The following is a 15,657-nucleotide window of genomic DNA, read 5'->3' as shown; positions in this document are numbered from 1 at the left end:
ACTCTCTTTCTCGTATGCTATCACACAAGCCTACAAATTTGGACTAGGAATGTGGACATCCTATGTTCAAAAGTGGGGTAGTCTAGTAAAAAAGAGACCAACTAGTAGTCTCTTAAAAAGAAACTATCCCAAGGGGGTGGATAGAGGGTTTGGATCACTCATTCTTATGCAACTTACAAAAACTACAGCCCACAAGAGTACCGACCGCTCCAGTATGCAAACCACAAGGCCTTGCTAGCAAGTGTTTCATATTAGCATTTGCAATGAAGGCAAGAATGCATTGTTAAGTCTCCCCTTGCCACATTCCTAGTTTGTCTCCACTTGCCCTACTCCTAGTTGAAAGATCTTTCTTTTACCATCTTTTTTTTTGGGGGCCCATTTGCAAATGCTTTCTACCATTTCTCAGGTGAGGAATGATTCTCTCTCCTAATGACCAAATTTTGTGCTTGACATAAGAATCTCATGCTTTGCAAAAAGAACATTTATAGGTCCAATAAGAGTCATTATAAAACTAGCATTGCATTGCTAGTGATTATTATTTTAGTATCCACGTTGTGATTTTATTAGGTCTAGAGAAGAGATGCACCAATGTTAAGGGGAAACCAACTCCCTTCAATGCAAAATTCTATGGTAATGCTGAAACAATATTCAGAGTCTCTTAAACATAGAGGTGGGGTGCATAAAAGACAAGTCAAAATTCAGACTACGAGTATGTTAATAACAATATTATAGAAGAAAAAGGATCCTGGACAAAGAAACATTGTTTTGTATTCAAATCTGCCGCAAAATGGGAAAAAGCCCATACATATAGCTGACAAAGTTAGTTCTTGAAACATTATCTTGAAATTGTCAATTAGGAGTTCTTGGGATCGTCGGAACTTTATAGCAGATAGAGTCAGTTCTTGAAACATTATCTTGAAATTGTCAATCACGAGTTCTTTGGACCGTTGGAACTTGAATATTACTAACTTTAAACTAACTCTGAGCTCTTTATATTTTGAATTCAAAAATGCAAAATAAGGCAGCTAGGATGACACCTAACACCTAGCTCACCCGGTGGACTTTGACAAAAGATGCACTTGAATCCACCAAAGGATATAGGGCATGCATATTATGCATTATAAGTCTCTCAGTAATGGACACAAATGTTTCAGTAGAAACATCTAGTTGATTTTGATCGATTACCTCATGCTGAGGTTCATTTGCAATGTCATTTATTTGAGCAGTAATATTAGTTTCATTTGTTAAAGGCATCGAGTCATCTATCACCATGTTTTCACAATCCTGCTAAAGGGTGCACATGGTGTTCTCAATGATCGCTGAATTATTGTTCTACAAAACAACCTGGTCATTTGTTTTGTAAGAAGTTAGTGTTTGACTAAGTTGGATCAAGTAAGACTCAAGGGATTAAACCAGATTTCTCAACATCACTATCATATTTACCATATATTTCAAGTGGCTGGCTTGCCATAGTGTGCAACCTACTTTTTATGTTTGTCCAAATCAGTTGTCCATGCTAGATAAGCTTCTCTTGAATATCCTGCAATTCTTGATTGGTAATAAAAATGACGTCAACATTTCCTTCTCATGCATCCACCATGCTCATCATTTCTTACAATTGTCTGCGAGCAAGATTGTCTCAGTTTGTAGGGATCTTTTCTTCTCATCCATAGTATCCAAATTATTTTAAAAACTTATTTTGCATTTCGTGCAATCAAGGCTGGATTAAGGCATAGGATTTGGACTTGGTAGATAACTTGGTTGCCAGCTCATTGACCTGTCGATTGTATTGCTCTGCTTGCTTGGACATATTGGATTTCCACTATTGGACTTGTTCTTGTAAAAGGTTACTTTTCTGTTGTTGTTGATGTGCATCTTTCTTGTTTCTGTCTGTTTTTGTAAGGTATGTTGAACAAAATTGTGTAAGGTGCTTAAGGCATCAGTGGCCTTCCCAATCGTCACTTCTTCCATGATGTCTTTGATATTGTTATGAGGAAGAGAGGAGATTGTGGCCTGCCAAATCCTATAAAGGCTATAGGAGTAAGGGGCAAGGCACCTCTCAAGTGAAGTTTGATAACTTTCTTAGATTGCAATTGTGATTGCAAGGCTAGTTGAGTAGTTACTACACTGTCTATCATAAGATTTGACCATAGGTCCTTTCAATGGGGATTCATGTCTGTATTTTTTTAAGGGCAACCTTGGCACCTTTTGATGAGTATCCACAAATTATAACAAATCTACAAAATCTGAACTCTTATGTGCAATAAGGGCAAGTCACCGCGTCCTCTGAGATTTCAATACTAATTGGTTTTTCCAGTGGGAATTTTTTGTCGATCCTTGGATATTGTCAAAATTAAATAGGTCATGCAAGAATGAGCCCAATCTAGATTTTTTTAAGGGACTTTCTCTTCTATTTCTAAGAAACGTGCCTAGGATTTTACCATGCAAATATTTTTCCTAGCTCACTTTTCTACCCAATAGTGCATAGTTTTCTTTAGACATAGGGACCATTTTCATGAACAAAAGAATCCTTTCCAAAAATCAATTTAACTGATTCTCCTGTGGGAATCCTTGATATTTTTCATAAGGTGTAGTCGTATTTGTCTCGAGGGGATCAAATTCCTTGACCATAATCAAATATGAATCATGTTTTCATTTTTTATGAGGAACCAGAGGCAACTCCAAAACATTTGAAGCCAACTCCCCATAAAGACCCCAACCTAGTTTGATTTGCCCATTTGACATATTGAGTTCCTCTAATTGCATCGGGCATATATATTATTATGCCACTAATGCTAGGGAAGCTCTGTGAACTAGAGGAGGCTTGATTTGTTGGGCCATGTGCGATTGGCTAGTAATTCCAAATCAAGATCAAGTGGAAGTTCAAGAAGGGGTACATTATGCCTCTAGCAAAAAACAGGCGCTTGAGGTTGTGAGGCTAGATGCTGGCTTTGGAGTCTAAAGATTAAAAAATGGGAGACATAGTTATGCTAAGGTTGCATTGAACCAGTAGAGAAGTGAGGTTTTCTTTGGTTGCATTGAACCGGTAGAGAAGTGACGTTTTCTTTGGTTGCATCAACTTTCGAAGAGGCCATGAGCTCGATGCTCAAATTTAGGTTGTCAAAAGTCATTTCTACAAGGATGATTCTATAGATTTAGGAGAGTGATGGATTTGAAAATGCCGATCATGCTCTCTTAGTGCAACACGGAATTAGCAAAAAGATCAAGGGGGATCAAACCATATAAGAAACTCCATAAGAGAAATCGGCACACTCAAGTCAATGTATTCCAAATTTCCTTATCAACAATACAAGAGAGGCTTCTTATATAGAGAGAGCCTTTAAAATAGTCATCCCAGGTGGGATCCTCTTATCTACATCTCACCTAGTGGTAATTCTTGCTCCACATCATCTTCTCATGTAGTCCACATTATTGGGTGGCTACTTTAATTCATATAACACCATACCTCAGCTCATACCTCTGCCTCTAATTATGTGCACATGGGAACATATCTCTCCTTGGTGCCATGATGCATGGGCTACTACAAGATGGGCAGATGTGAATAAAGGTCCATCACCTCCACTTAGTGCATACTTGATACTTAAGGTGATCAAGTACGGTATTACAACATGATCAATAGCTACTTCTCAGGTGGTTAGCTTTGATACCTAGAAACCAAGGTCTACTCATTTGGTGACCCTTACAAAAACATGGGCTAAAGGTGGCAAGCTTTGCTTCTCAATAGATTCTGTGAATGATGTTCTCATCTTTGTTTGATTTAGCTTGATGCATGATGCTTTGTTCTTCATGTGGCTTTAATGCTTTATGTGTGGATGCCATGTTTTGTGCTATGGTCATCTCATGCACTTTTGCTTTCATCTGTGCATTCATGCTTTGCTTTGTCATTTGTTGCAAAGATCTTACCAATTTATTTCTGTCAATATTAGTAGTGTCTAATTGCATACATTGGTTTTAATGTTACAAGTGCAGGGCTCAAAAAGGCGATCTTTTTTTTTTTTGGATCACACGAAAATTCTTCTTGGATTGAAAGTTATGGCTTATCGAAGTTGTGATCAAGAAGAGGGGTCTAATTCATGATGTGGTAGTGTGCACTCACATGCTGTGTGAGAATTATGCTTGGCAAGAGATTGTTGTGCCTACTTGACATTGATGATCTTTCCATGCCACATGTCTTACTGACATGGTAGGATGAGATTATGTGGCACGTGGCAATCTATTGACCACCAATGACCATAGTTTAACATAAGACAATTAAAATTTTAACTACCCTATCTTCCACGTTGCATTTTCTAAGGTCTGAGACCTTGATATGGAAAGGCCTACAATAGAACCGCAATGGTGCAGTAGTGCTCTTCTTCGACAATAGCACGGTGGAGTCATTGCTTCTGTGATTTCGTCTTATTGGTCAATTCCTCCATCCTTGCCGCTTTACGTGCTTTCCTTTGTGTATTACGGTCCAGTGCATTTGTGTTGCCTTTTGTCGCCCTTGTGTCAATGTGTGGTCGAAGCTGTGGATCAGTTGCGGCAGCTATCATATGAGATGTGTCTGCTCTAGCTGCTAGTTGTTGAAGTTGTCACTACTTGACGAGTCTTTCCTATAGCTAATGCTTGCATAGGGTCTGTCATCCAATCATCGTTGTTGGTGCCGATTGAGGAAGCTTCAGCAAGTCTATAGTTGTAAGAATCTTCCTTTGTCTCGCATCTACAGCTTCTCTTGGTGGTTTGCGGCCTATCTATGTCATCTTGATACCGACCGTGTGTAGCTAGCCTTGTCAGCTTGAGTTGCCATAGTGCATTACTGGCGTTGATTTGTTAACGCCTCGATGTTGTGCCTATTGATGCACTTGCATGTCATTGTATCTTGTCGATGCAATCTGTGTGTTCACTCAATCCATTGCTTGTCATTTTTCGAGTCCTCGATGAAGTGCTTTGCCGCTTTGCTGTTGTAAGAATGCTTGTCTTGGGCCCTTGCATAGCTAAGCATTTGCCTATTGTTTGCAAAGGTAGCTACTTGAATTGGTTGAATGTTGTACGAGGATTTGCAATGTCATTGTCTTTGAGTCTTGTGTCTATTGTTAAGGCATTAACAGTGCGCGGGGTTATCGCAGAGTTGGCGTGGATTCCTAGAGGTGCAAGTACTCACAACATTTGCGGATGGCGATTGCAACCGCATGTTGTATATCCCCATGAGACCAGTGTCTCTGATTATTTCATGTATCTATTCACATATTTGGATTTTTCATAGATGTGTCTCTTTTCGCATTCTTGTATCTCTTTGTATTTCGCATGCACGTGAGTATGTGTTTTGTGTATCCCGTAGATCCTTCCACTTTGGGAGTTACACATTGGTGACCACAATTAATCACAAATTTCTCTACATATGCGGGGTGGGTGTCAAGCCCCATGGCGCACCAATCGTGTCTGCATTGTCGCACAAGGCAACATTTGACTCGACCACGACCTACGATTTTTGTCACCGATCTGCAAGCACGCAATAACGGCAAGCCATAGCAAATTCACAGACCTGTTTGCTGTGAATACCAGGCTACAACACGCTTGATTCGGTGATCGATGCTTCCCTAGCGAATTGGTTTGGCATATGCATGCTTAGATTAATCGTATGTCATGTTGAATCACATAACTAACCAACGACATGCATGCAAATGAGGTCGTAAGGACCCTTGGACCCCCTAGTTCCGATAATGAGGCTACCCCGACAATCTAGGCGGTCCATTTTCATTGACGAAGATCCCTTGGTAGAGGGAGAGGTTCTTGGAAGATGTCGCAGGAGCCGTTCTGGAGCATGGTGGTGCCTAGATTGAACCAAAACACCCCCCACAGAAAGAGGGGAGGACACTCCAATATTTCCAGGGCGACGTTTGAGTTTGGTATCTGTTATTCGCCCTTTTTCACGTTGTTGGTGTGTGCTGAGGTGTGTGCTGAGTGAATCATCATAACAAAATACGGGACACGTCTCGTCGACAATACGAGGTTTGTTCACCACTCTACAATCTTCACCAATTGGAGGTGGACAGGTTCCGTTGTTCCGGTCATTGCAGTTCCCATGGCGACTGTGAATGTCAAGTATACTAAATTTCTGGGGAAAGCTAGAGATGATTTGGATGCAATTGCTGCAACTAACAGTGACCACTACCATCAATGATTGTGATAATAGTATTGTTTATATTAAAGTTGAAACTTAAAAGAGATTACACCCAGCATGTTACGAGAAAGTATTTCTCAAAGCTCTTGTTCAAAACGACGTAAAATATTAATAGGATCGTACTAGACGTGGCGAGGGTTCTATTTAATACTTTGGTTTAGTCAAGGATGCCTAACTAAATGTGTGCCATTAATAAGCATCATGGGTGATGCCATTTGGAAATACTCACATTATGGGTAGTCGTTTGTAAAGACCATTACTTAGCATGATTGGCTAATCATTTGATGTATATCATTGCGCTAAGTATTTGACTAATGGTGGATTGGTTTATTGAGTATAGGAAATGACATGGACGGATGGGAGTAAACAAGCTCAAGGGAATAAAGTCTAAATGCCATGGTTTTATGCTAGTGCTATGTAATGTATTAAATGGCCAAGGGTCATTACATTTTTGATAAGGGAGAGTGCTTAAAAGCCTTCCACTTATTTCAATATTATAAATACTCTTGGTGTGGGATCACGAGCCACACACCTCGAGGGAGGAGATTGTACCCAGTGATTGCCTCTTGTCTTTTCATGAGTTTCCATGCATATTCAATTTTTGGTGATATTGTATGTGTTAGAATTGTTATTCATGTTTCACGGCAAGTATAACAACTCAGCCATTGCAGTTAATCCTAAAACCAAGGAAAATGTGTTTCCTTGTGTACTAATTGCTACAACCAACAACGACCACTACCATCAATGACTATGATAAAAGTATTATTTATATTAAAGTTGAAACTTTAAAGAGATTACACCCAGTGAGTATAACACCTCAACCATTACTGAGACAAAAAGTTAAAAAAAGAGATTACATCCAAAGACAACTTATAACAGCTCGGTAATTGATGAGAGCCTCATCAATCAAAAATCAAACAAAAACAATTACATCTACATCCAAAGACATTTTTAAAAAATTAACAACTCAGCAATTGTTGAGAGCCTCATGGAGCGAAAATTGGACAAAAGAGATTATATTTATAAAAACTTAGCAATTGCTGAGAGCCTTAGAGCCCAAAAGATAACATCCGATGAGGATAACCACTCAACCATTGCGGAGTGGTTATGAGGCTGATTGAGCAAAAGTTGCAAAGAGGATAATTGTATTGCCGATTAGCTGATAGACCATTGTACAATAATATATTCATAAAGGCCACCCCAGCTCGCTACGTTTGACTTTGGGGAGCTGATGGAGGAGACAGTGGAGAGACCAACAACTGTGCACAAATGTAGGACTCAGAATCTGCCCCCCCCCCCAACAACATGAGAAGAAGCTAAACTGGTGGTGTGACAATCCACAGCTGGGATAATCTAAGCGATAAATTCTCCAACCTATCAAATGGTACATACCTTTGCCATTGATCTTTAACAAAACTAGGAATGTGAGGAAGCACATCAACTTTACTGGCAGGCTAAACCAAATAGAGAGAGTAATCTCTGAATCAGTGATCCACCCACGTAAGTCCAAAGGTCACCATACCACATTGCTCATAAGTCAATCCGTCCTAAGTCGAGCAAACATGGAAGTAATAAATATGGCCTCTCTTTGAGTCAGCCCACATATCAGGAAAATTTTAAATTCCTGACTATTCGAGTGACCTCTAAAGATGGCTGATGATAGATACCAATCTCTAGCAATTCGCACACTCCTCAACAGTCTCACCACTAACTTCTTACAATTTTTTGCCTTGTTATAGGTGCTCAGCAACTCCTTCTTGTGATCCTTACTTTCCTCATCTTTTTCTTCTCTCTCAATACACCTTCAAGCCCGTCGTGCTGTGTCCTGCACAAAATCTTATATCATAAGTCAGCTTATGGCTGGTTGACATGATACATGAATCTAGGAAAAAGGGTAGAACATTCACCCTCTCCATGATGTTCATATCAAACAACCAGGTATGCAACATGATCTCCTTGTAGTCCCATTTCATGGGATCAAGTTCTTGCCTTTGCTCATCCAGAAGGCACCTTATTACAAGAAACTAGACGTTGAAAGTTCTTGGGTAGTAGGCCATGATCTATGGGAAGAAGAGGTTACTAGGAAAATAGAATGGTGAGGGAAGGTTCGGGGCAGAGAGAGACTGTAGCAAAAGACCAGAGCAAGGGCGAATGAGAGCAAAGTAGTCAAATCATGTTTCGGGGCCACTGTTAAATACACCTTAAATTAATCAAAATTTGAGCCACCGCGGTGACTCGGGAGCCCAGTTGTGCTATCCAAATAATCATGAGCCATCTTAATAAGCTACATTAAATTAATCAAAATCTGAGCCAACACAGTGATGACTGGTTATAACTGCACTAAAAATTTTCCAACTAGTTATTAACACGGTGATGACTTGTTATTAACTGTACTAGAAAGATTTTTCCCCAAAAATAATTGCATGCAAGCTGTTCATGCAATCACATGCAACCATGGTGAAAGGTGATTAACTACAATGTGGCGTCCAAATAATCATGAAGGAGCCACCATGCCAGGATGTCCAAATAATCATGAAGGAGCATATGGATGGGCAAGATTGATCGTGACGTGGGCAATCTTGAGCAAGATTTCCCACGTCATAGATGCATTCAATGCACCCTTAGATCGCATGGCAAGCCAGGTGGTGCCATTCAAATAATCATGAAGGAGCATCCATAATGGTGTGACTGGTTAATTAAATTACATACAAGCCACCGTGGAGTGCACTCTCCCTTGGCTATTAGTTCTCTCTTTGCTTGCTTCTTTTCAACCACCTCTTTTGTCTTTCTTCACTACTACTCATAGCCATCCCTTGCGGACTCACTTTAGTCATTGGGTTTGGTGATGGAAAGCCACAACAACAACAAGACTTTTTCTAAATGGGTTCAAACAATTATGAAGAAGCCACTATGAAGTGCACTCTCCCTTGGCTATTATTTCTCTCTCTGGTTTCTTCTTTTTGGCCACCTCTGTCATCTTTCTTCACTACTACTCACAGCCATCCCTTATGGACTCACTTTAGTCACTAGGTTTGGTGATGGAAAGCCATGATAGCAACAAGACTTCTTCTAACTATTATCCTATGGAAGATGAAGCCCTTTCGAAATGGATTGGTGACCCAATATTGTCATTCACGAGATGGAGCTCTTGGAGGAGGAACTTTGTGTTCCATAATGTTGACCCGAGATTGTCATTTGCAAGATGGATTGCTTGCAGGAGGAACTTTGGGAAGGCATTCAATATTATAAGAACCCACAGTTTGTGAAGTATGTAGTTGAAGGCTCCCACTATGCTCTATCTCAAGCCTATGTCCTAGAAGCTTTGCGTACATCACAAGTTCTTACTAAATATAAGAGATTTTAGACTTGATCTCTTGGAATATTGGCTACTCTATTTTTTTGAATTCACCGGTTTCTTTTTTTGCTTTGACTCAATCTTAGAATCACTTTTTGATTATGAGTGAAACCAATTTGAAATGTATAAGAGTAAAACTTGGATACATATTACTTTAGTCTTTTTTAGGGCCTGACCATCCCTCTAATACATTCAACCTTTCTATCTAAACTAAGTTTTAAGTAATAAATTTTCTTTGCATTTATCCATCCTTGGATATGATAGTTGTCTCATTTTAAACATAGAAGAGTAAAACTTGGATGTATATTACCCGGGTCTTCTTTAGGGGCTGACTACCCCTCTAATACATTTGGCTTTTCTATATAACTTCAATTTTAAAGTAATAAATTGTATTTGCATTTATCGATCCGTAGATATGATGGTTTTCTCTTTTATGATTGCTTCACTCAGTTGGACTTTATAATTTCAAGATTGAAAATTTTAAATTATGCAGTATGATTCTCCACATCATTGCATCTAAATTAGAAGTACTAAGATATGATCTAACACGGGGCTGGCTTACCGCATTAAACCTCTACCTCCCAACAAGCAATTAAACAAATATCACTATGAAAATCCCCTCCCAAACGTGTCACCCTGCTTCTCTACCTCTGCACAATCTGAGAGCGTCTCACACAATCTTTCCTCCCTCGGTCTTGAAGAGAGCTCCTCACACAATCGTTCCTCCCCTAATCTTGAAATCATGACATGCAAGAGCTCCTCACACAATAGTCTTCATGGCATACAAGGTCTCTTCACAAAGATCATGAAAGATCTATGCTATAGTACAAGACTTGTTTTGGACATATTTAATGATAGCTAGAATAGATTTTATAATTCCATCCCTCTCTCTCTACCCCTAGGATTGAAATTGGATGTAGCCACCTACATACAATTCTGATCCCAGGGATCGGTATCTTGCTTCTCTTTATTTGTAATATAATGTACTCTTTCTCATTGTGAGAACAAATGAAGACAAAAAATGAAGCAAATGAAGACAAAAGAGTATTAAAAACATGATTAACCGTATATACTTAAGAACACTAACCACATGTTCAACTACACAACTAAAATGGCCATATGCTCACGAAATCCGCCCTCATTAGCAAAAAACCATCCCAACTCTCCATAGATCCTTAGCAAGGCAAAAGAAAAGAGAATTAAACGTTTATCTATATAAAAAATCTACAACGATAAAGGAACAAATGGAGGGGTTACTTTCTTTATCAAAGGCTCATCCCTACTGGGTTTATTTCTTGTTACAAAAGTACTTCTTAAAGTAGAGTAAAGTTTAAAATAAAAGTAGCTACGCTTGTTTGGGGCTAGACGTGGAGCTTGGGGTATTTGAGGTGTTTTTATTATACTTTGGGGGCTTGCAGGTAGGTTTGGCATTGGGCGTGTGGCTCTCCTTTTAAATTATATCCTTTAAATATTCTATGTCCATCTCCAGCACCTCTTCCTCAGGCATCCCCATGTATTTGCGATTGATGTCAATAGAACCTTTGAAAGTGGGCTTTGAGGTGTGCTCTTGGTAGAAGCATGATATCAATTTCATGCTTCACTATCTCAAAATACTGGCAAAACAAGACTCCAAGTACTCTGCCTATTTCTGATTTTTGTTTGCCATGTATTGATGTGAGTTTTTAGTGAGGAGAGTTATGAGGCAGGTGATGGGGAGGAGGAAATGCTTATGATGAACAACTTCAATAAGCTGCTATTTAATGACATGCGACTAGCAATTAAATGCACTAAAAATAATCAAAAAATACCTCGAGGATATAAAATTGCATACAAGCCCAAGAAGCTGCCTTGCCAAACTAGTCATTATATGGTAGTACCACCTAGATCACATCAAGGATCTCAAGAGCATCCATTACTTCTCATCATCATTGAGCTCTCTTATCATTTTGATTTTGGTTGTCTCGACTCTCGACATTCCTCATTTTGCATATCTCCCTATGCTAGGGTATCCATGAGTCGCCAGAGACCATATGAGCACCTCATAATTGAGCATAACTTTTGTAGCTTTCTTCAAGGCACTAGAAGAACTCAACCTAGGTAAAGGAAGCCCACATTCTAGCTTTAGAGATGCTTTGAGTGTCTTGGAGCTTAGAGAAGTACCTACTCAGCTCCAAGACACGCAACATCTCGCGAGCCACTATAAAGTGTATATCATACCCTGTCAACAAAGGCACATGCGATAATAGCTTTCCAATGCATATTTTCTGATACTCATGTATGAAACTTGGGAGAAAATAAGAACGATGCAAATGGTATTAGATGGGCATGATACTTTGACTCTTTTATGCAAATATTGCATGACATCTATACCACTTTCTAGTGGTATTCATTTGGACAAGGGAATGTCAAAATTTTATAAGAAGATGAAGCACGCAGTGGTTACTCCCATCCTAAGGGCACTGAGTTGGGACATAATATTCCACATTCACATTGATGCTTCAAAATTTTTCCCTTGGATGCATGTTTGCACAACCTAGCGAGCACAATTTGGATTACCCCATGTATTTTGCTACTCATCCACTCAATGGGGAAGAAATGAATTATACAACCACGGAACATGAGGGTTTGGCCATGTTATATGGTGTGAAGAAGTTCTAGCATTACCTATTGGCTAACAAATTTGTGTTCTTCGTGGATCACCAAGCCCTATTGTGACTCGTAAATAAACCTTGCATGATAGGATGAATCCCTAGATGGATATTGATCCTTCTAGAGCTCCAATTCACAAGCGCAGTAGAAAGCGATCAAGGCATGTTCTTGTCGATCACACATCTAAGATCCCTAATGGAGAGCCATCCACGAGTGTTGATGATGATCTACCTGATGCCTCTTTGTTTCTAGTGGATTTGATTCTTGAATGGGTGGAGGAAATACGTCACTATCTAGCAAATGGATTTCCACAAGATCAACCCCTCAGCAAGGATAGAGTCTAAAAGATGTATCAAGAACATAGCTCCATACCAACTCGTAGGGTGGTCCAACTCTATTGATGGGCAAAGATGGCTTAGTGAGAGGTGCATGATAGAGGATGAGTTTGTAGAAATACTTGAAGAAGCTCACTCAGGCATCATCGGAGGTCATTTTGTAGTAAAGGTCAAAGCTCAAAAAGTGCTCTTTTCAGATATGCAGATGAGTTTATGAAGCATTGTGACCCATGCCAAAAAGCCAAAACAACCCACTAGAAAGATCAAATGCCTCTGATCAATGTAACGTCCCCCCCTGATCAATGTAACGTCCGACCAACCCTTTGAGAAGTGGGGCATTGACTTTGTTGGACCCATAAATACTACTACAAATCCTTTATGAACAAGTAATCTCTCAACCCATTGGCTCTCTCTCTCTTAGCCCATCGCTTCTCAGTCCCTCAGCCCTCAACCCATAGCTTGTAGCTCGTCGCTCCCCTCAGCCTTGTCTATGATAGTATCTCTTGCTCACCTTAGTACTCGAAGCTACCTTCAATACTCCAAGTGCCCCTTTGCCTCAATGCCACCACTACAAGTAGTCACCTTAGCCATCTCAACACCATTTCGCCTCAGTCACAGTTTGCCTCAACCACAATCCACCTCAATATGCCTTGTTTAGGGAGGTAACTCACCTTAATTGACCCTGAGCTAGGCTAACTCCACCAACCTAGCTCCAAGGACTAGGGTACAGAAAGGGGAAGTTAGCTAAGGCCACCATGGAGAAGCAACCTCTTACCTCCAATCCTTCGACTCTTATAACAAGGAAACTCTCATAATGTTCCATTCCTTCAATCTTGACACCTCCCCCCCCGCATGCCTTGAATTTCCAAATACATCAAAACAAGCTCAACCGCCATGAGCAGATGTATCTCTTGTAGAGAGAATTTAGAGACACAAAGCTCTGAATTTGTTCCTTAGAGAAGCAAGTTCTGGCATGAACAACAAGGGAAAACAAGAGGTAAGCAAAGAGATTTTGCAGCAATGAACTATAGCAGCACCACTTGACCACAACTTGTGATCAAAGTACAGGAAATAGTTACCTACTATGAAGTAGAAACTCACAGCCAGTGTGAGTTCCAAGATTGATAAATGTGACATCTACAAGGTTATAAAAGAGAAAGAAACAAGGGCTACTAATGATCGGATTGTACACATAGGAAGACTACTAGAGGGTTGGAGTGTGGGTGAGAGAACATAAAAACAAATCTTGACAATTCAAGAAGGCAATCCCCCAGATTGAGTGGGACTCAAAACAAATAAATCATGTCCTCCAAAAAGTAATGCAAGTAAGGGTAATTCTCCAAGGCAAGCTAGCAAGGAGTAAAGTTCTCAAACAAACCAACCAACAAGTTGAGAAACAATTAGGAAAATAAACTGACAATTACGTTGTGGGTGTATCCCATAGTTATAAGGCGGTGACTGACTAATGCCCTTCAACTTTGCATTTGGATGAGAAGTCGTTATGCCCTTGGTGGGTATGATTGGCTTAAAGCTGGGTAATCAAGCGGAGTAATTGCAATTCTTCTTGGAAACATACTCAATTATTCCAAGTGGCAAGCAAGTTGGAGATGTTGAAGCAAGTGTGAGTTAAAGAAGCTCAGTTAGTGATTGGGAATTAAGCACAGACTTTAGTCATGGTGTAACTATAATAGGAAGAACCCAACCATGTGAACCATGAAGCTTGATGAAGAGGTGTAGCCATGGGGAAATTAGAAGAAAGATGGAAGAAACTTGGGTACAAGTGTTCATATAGAGATACATAAGTGCACATTTTACCTATGGACTCACATCCACATGCATAGACTCCCACATGAGGCTACTTCCCCACATCTAGATACAGTATTGCCCATGCACACTTCCACCCTAGAATGGCACAATGGAATTTCCCCCATATCTCCCATCCATGGGCATTTCACCCATTATTTCACTTTTCCAATACTCAGAGAAGTGTCATTACACCACATAGAAATAAGTTGGTTTATAAAAGGGATTATGGTAGAGGGAGCTTGAAGATTTAATAAGGCTGCCTTTAGAGTTTTTGGTAGAGATAAGGAAAGCTCTAGGCAAGTCAGTCTGAAGATATAAATTTTTGAGCATCCACTTGAACTGCCTACCTTCTAATGAGGCTACACTTTCTTTTTTTGGGTGCTAAGTAATAAATTCTAACTCTTGTTGCAAAAAAACAAGGTGGCAAAGTCACATAGGCCCTACAAATTAGGGATTGGTGGTAACTAGGATTAAAACCTATGTAGATATGAAAGTAATGGAGTGGTTTGCAAATGTTGTTCTAGTTGCGGTTTGATGTAGTGGTATGTTTGTCTAGATGCGATCTAGGAGGCTTTCATATATTGTGGTGGGCAAAGTGATATGCATGTGGTAATTGTATTTGTGCATAATGGTTTTATAGCTTTGTTGAGGTTGTGCTATATTATCGTATGAGCCTTTGTGGGATGGATAAAATAATTTGTACATGCTATAATATTATTCACTTGAAGTCTTGTGCAAAGTAGCATGCCTATCGTATACTGTTTGTATCATTGTGAATGCATATTTTCTTCTTTTCCACCTTGTTTCATACACGAGCATCAAGAAAACATGTCCCTATCATATGTGCCTTTGTCTGATGGGTATGATACTTTGCATATGACTTAATCTTATTATTTTTAAGTCTTGTGCAAAGTATCATGCCCATCAAAAACCATTTGCATCATTGGACATGCATATTTTCTTGTTTTTCCACACATGCATATTTTCTTATTTTTCCACCACGTCTCATACCTGAGTATCAAAAAATATGCATCACGTGCTCCCATCGTGTGTGCCTTTGTCTGATGGGTACGATACTTTCCACATGCCTTAATATTATTCACTTTAAGTCTCGTGCAAAGTATCATGTCCATCCAATACCATTTGCATCATTAAGCATGCATATTTTCTTATTTTCCACCATGTCTCTCATACATGAGTATCAAAAAATATGCCTCAGCGTGCTCCTATAGCATGTGCATTTGTCGGATGGGTATGATACTTTGTACACACCTTAATCTTTTTCACTTGAAGGCTCATGAAAAGTATCATGCCTATCCAATACCATT

This window comes from Dipteris shenzhenensis, chromosome 30, assembly GCF_047967505.1.
Source record: "Dipteris shenzhenensis isolate YYH24624 ecotype China chromosome 30, Dip_SZ_1.0, whole genome shotgun sequence".
NCBI lineage: Eukaryota > Viridiplantae > Streptophyta > Polypodiopsida > Gleicheniales > Dipteridaceae > Dipteris > Dipteris shenzhenensis.
Note: the sequence above shows the minus strand (reverse complement) of the source record.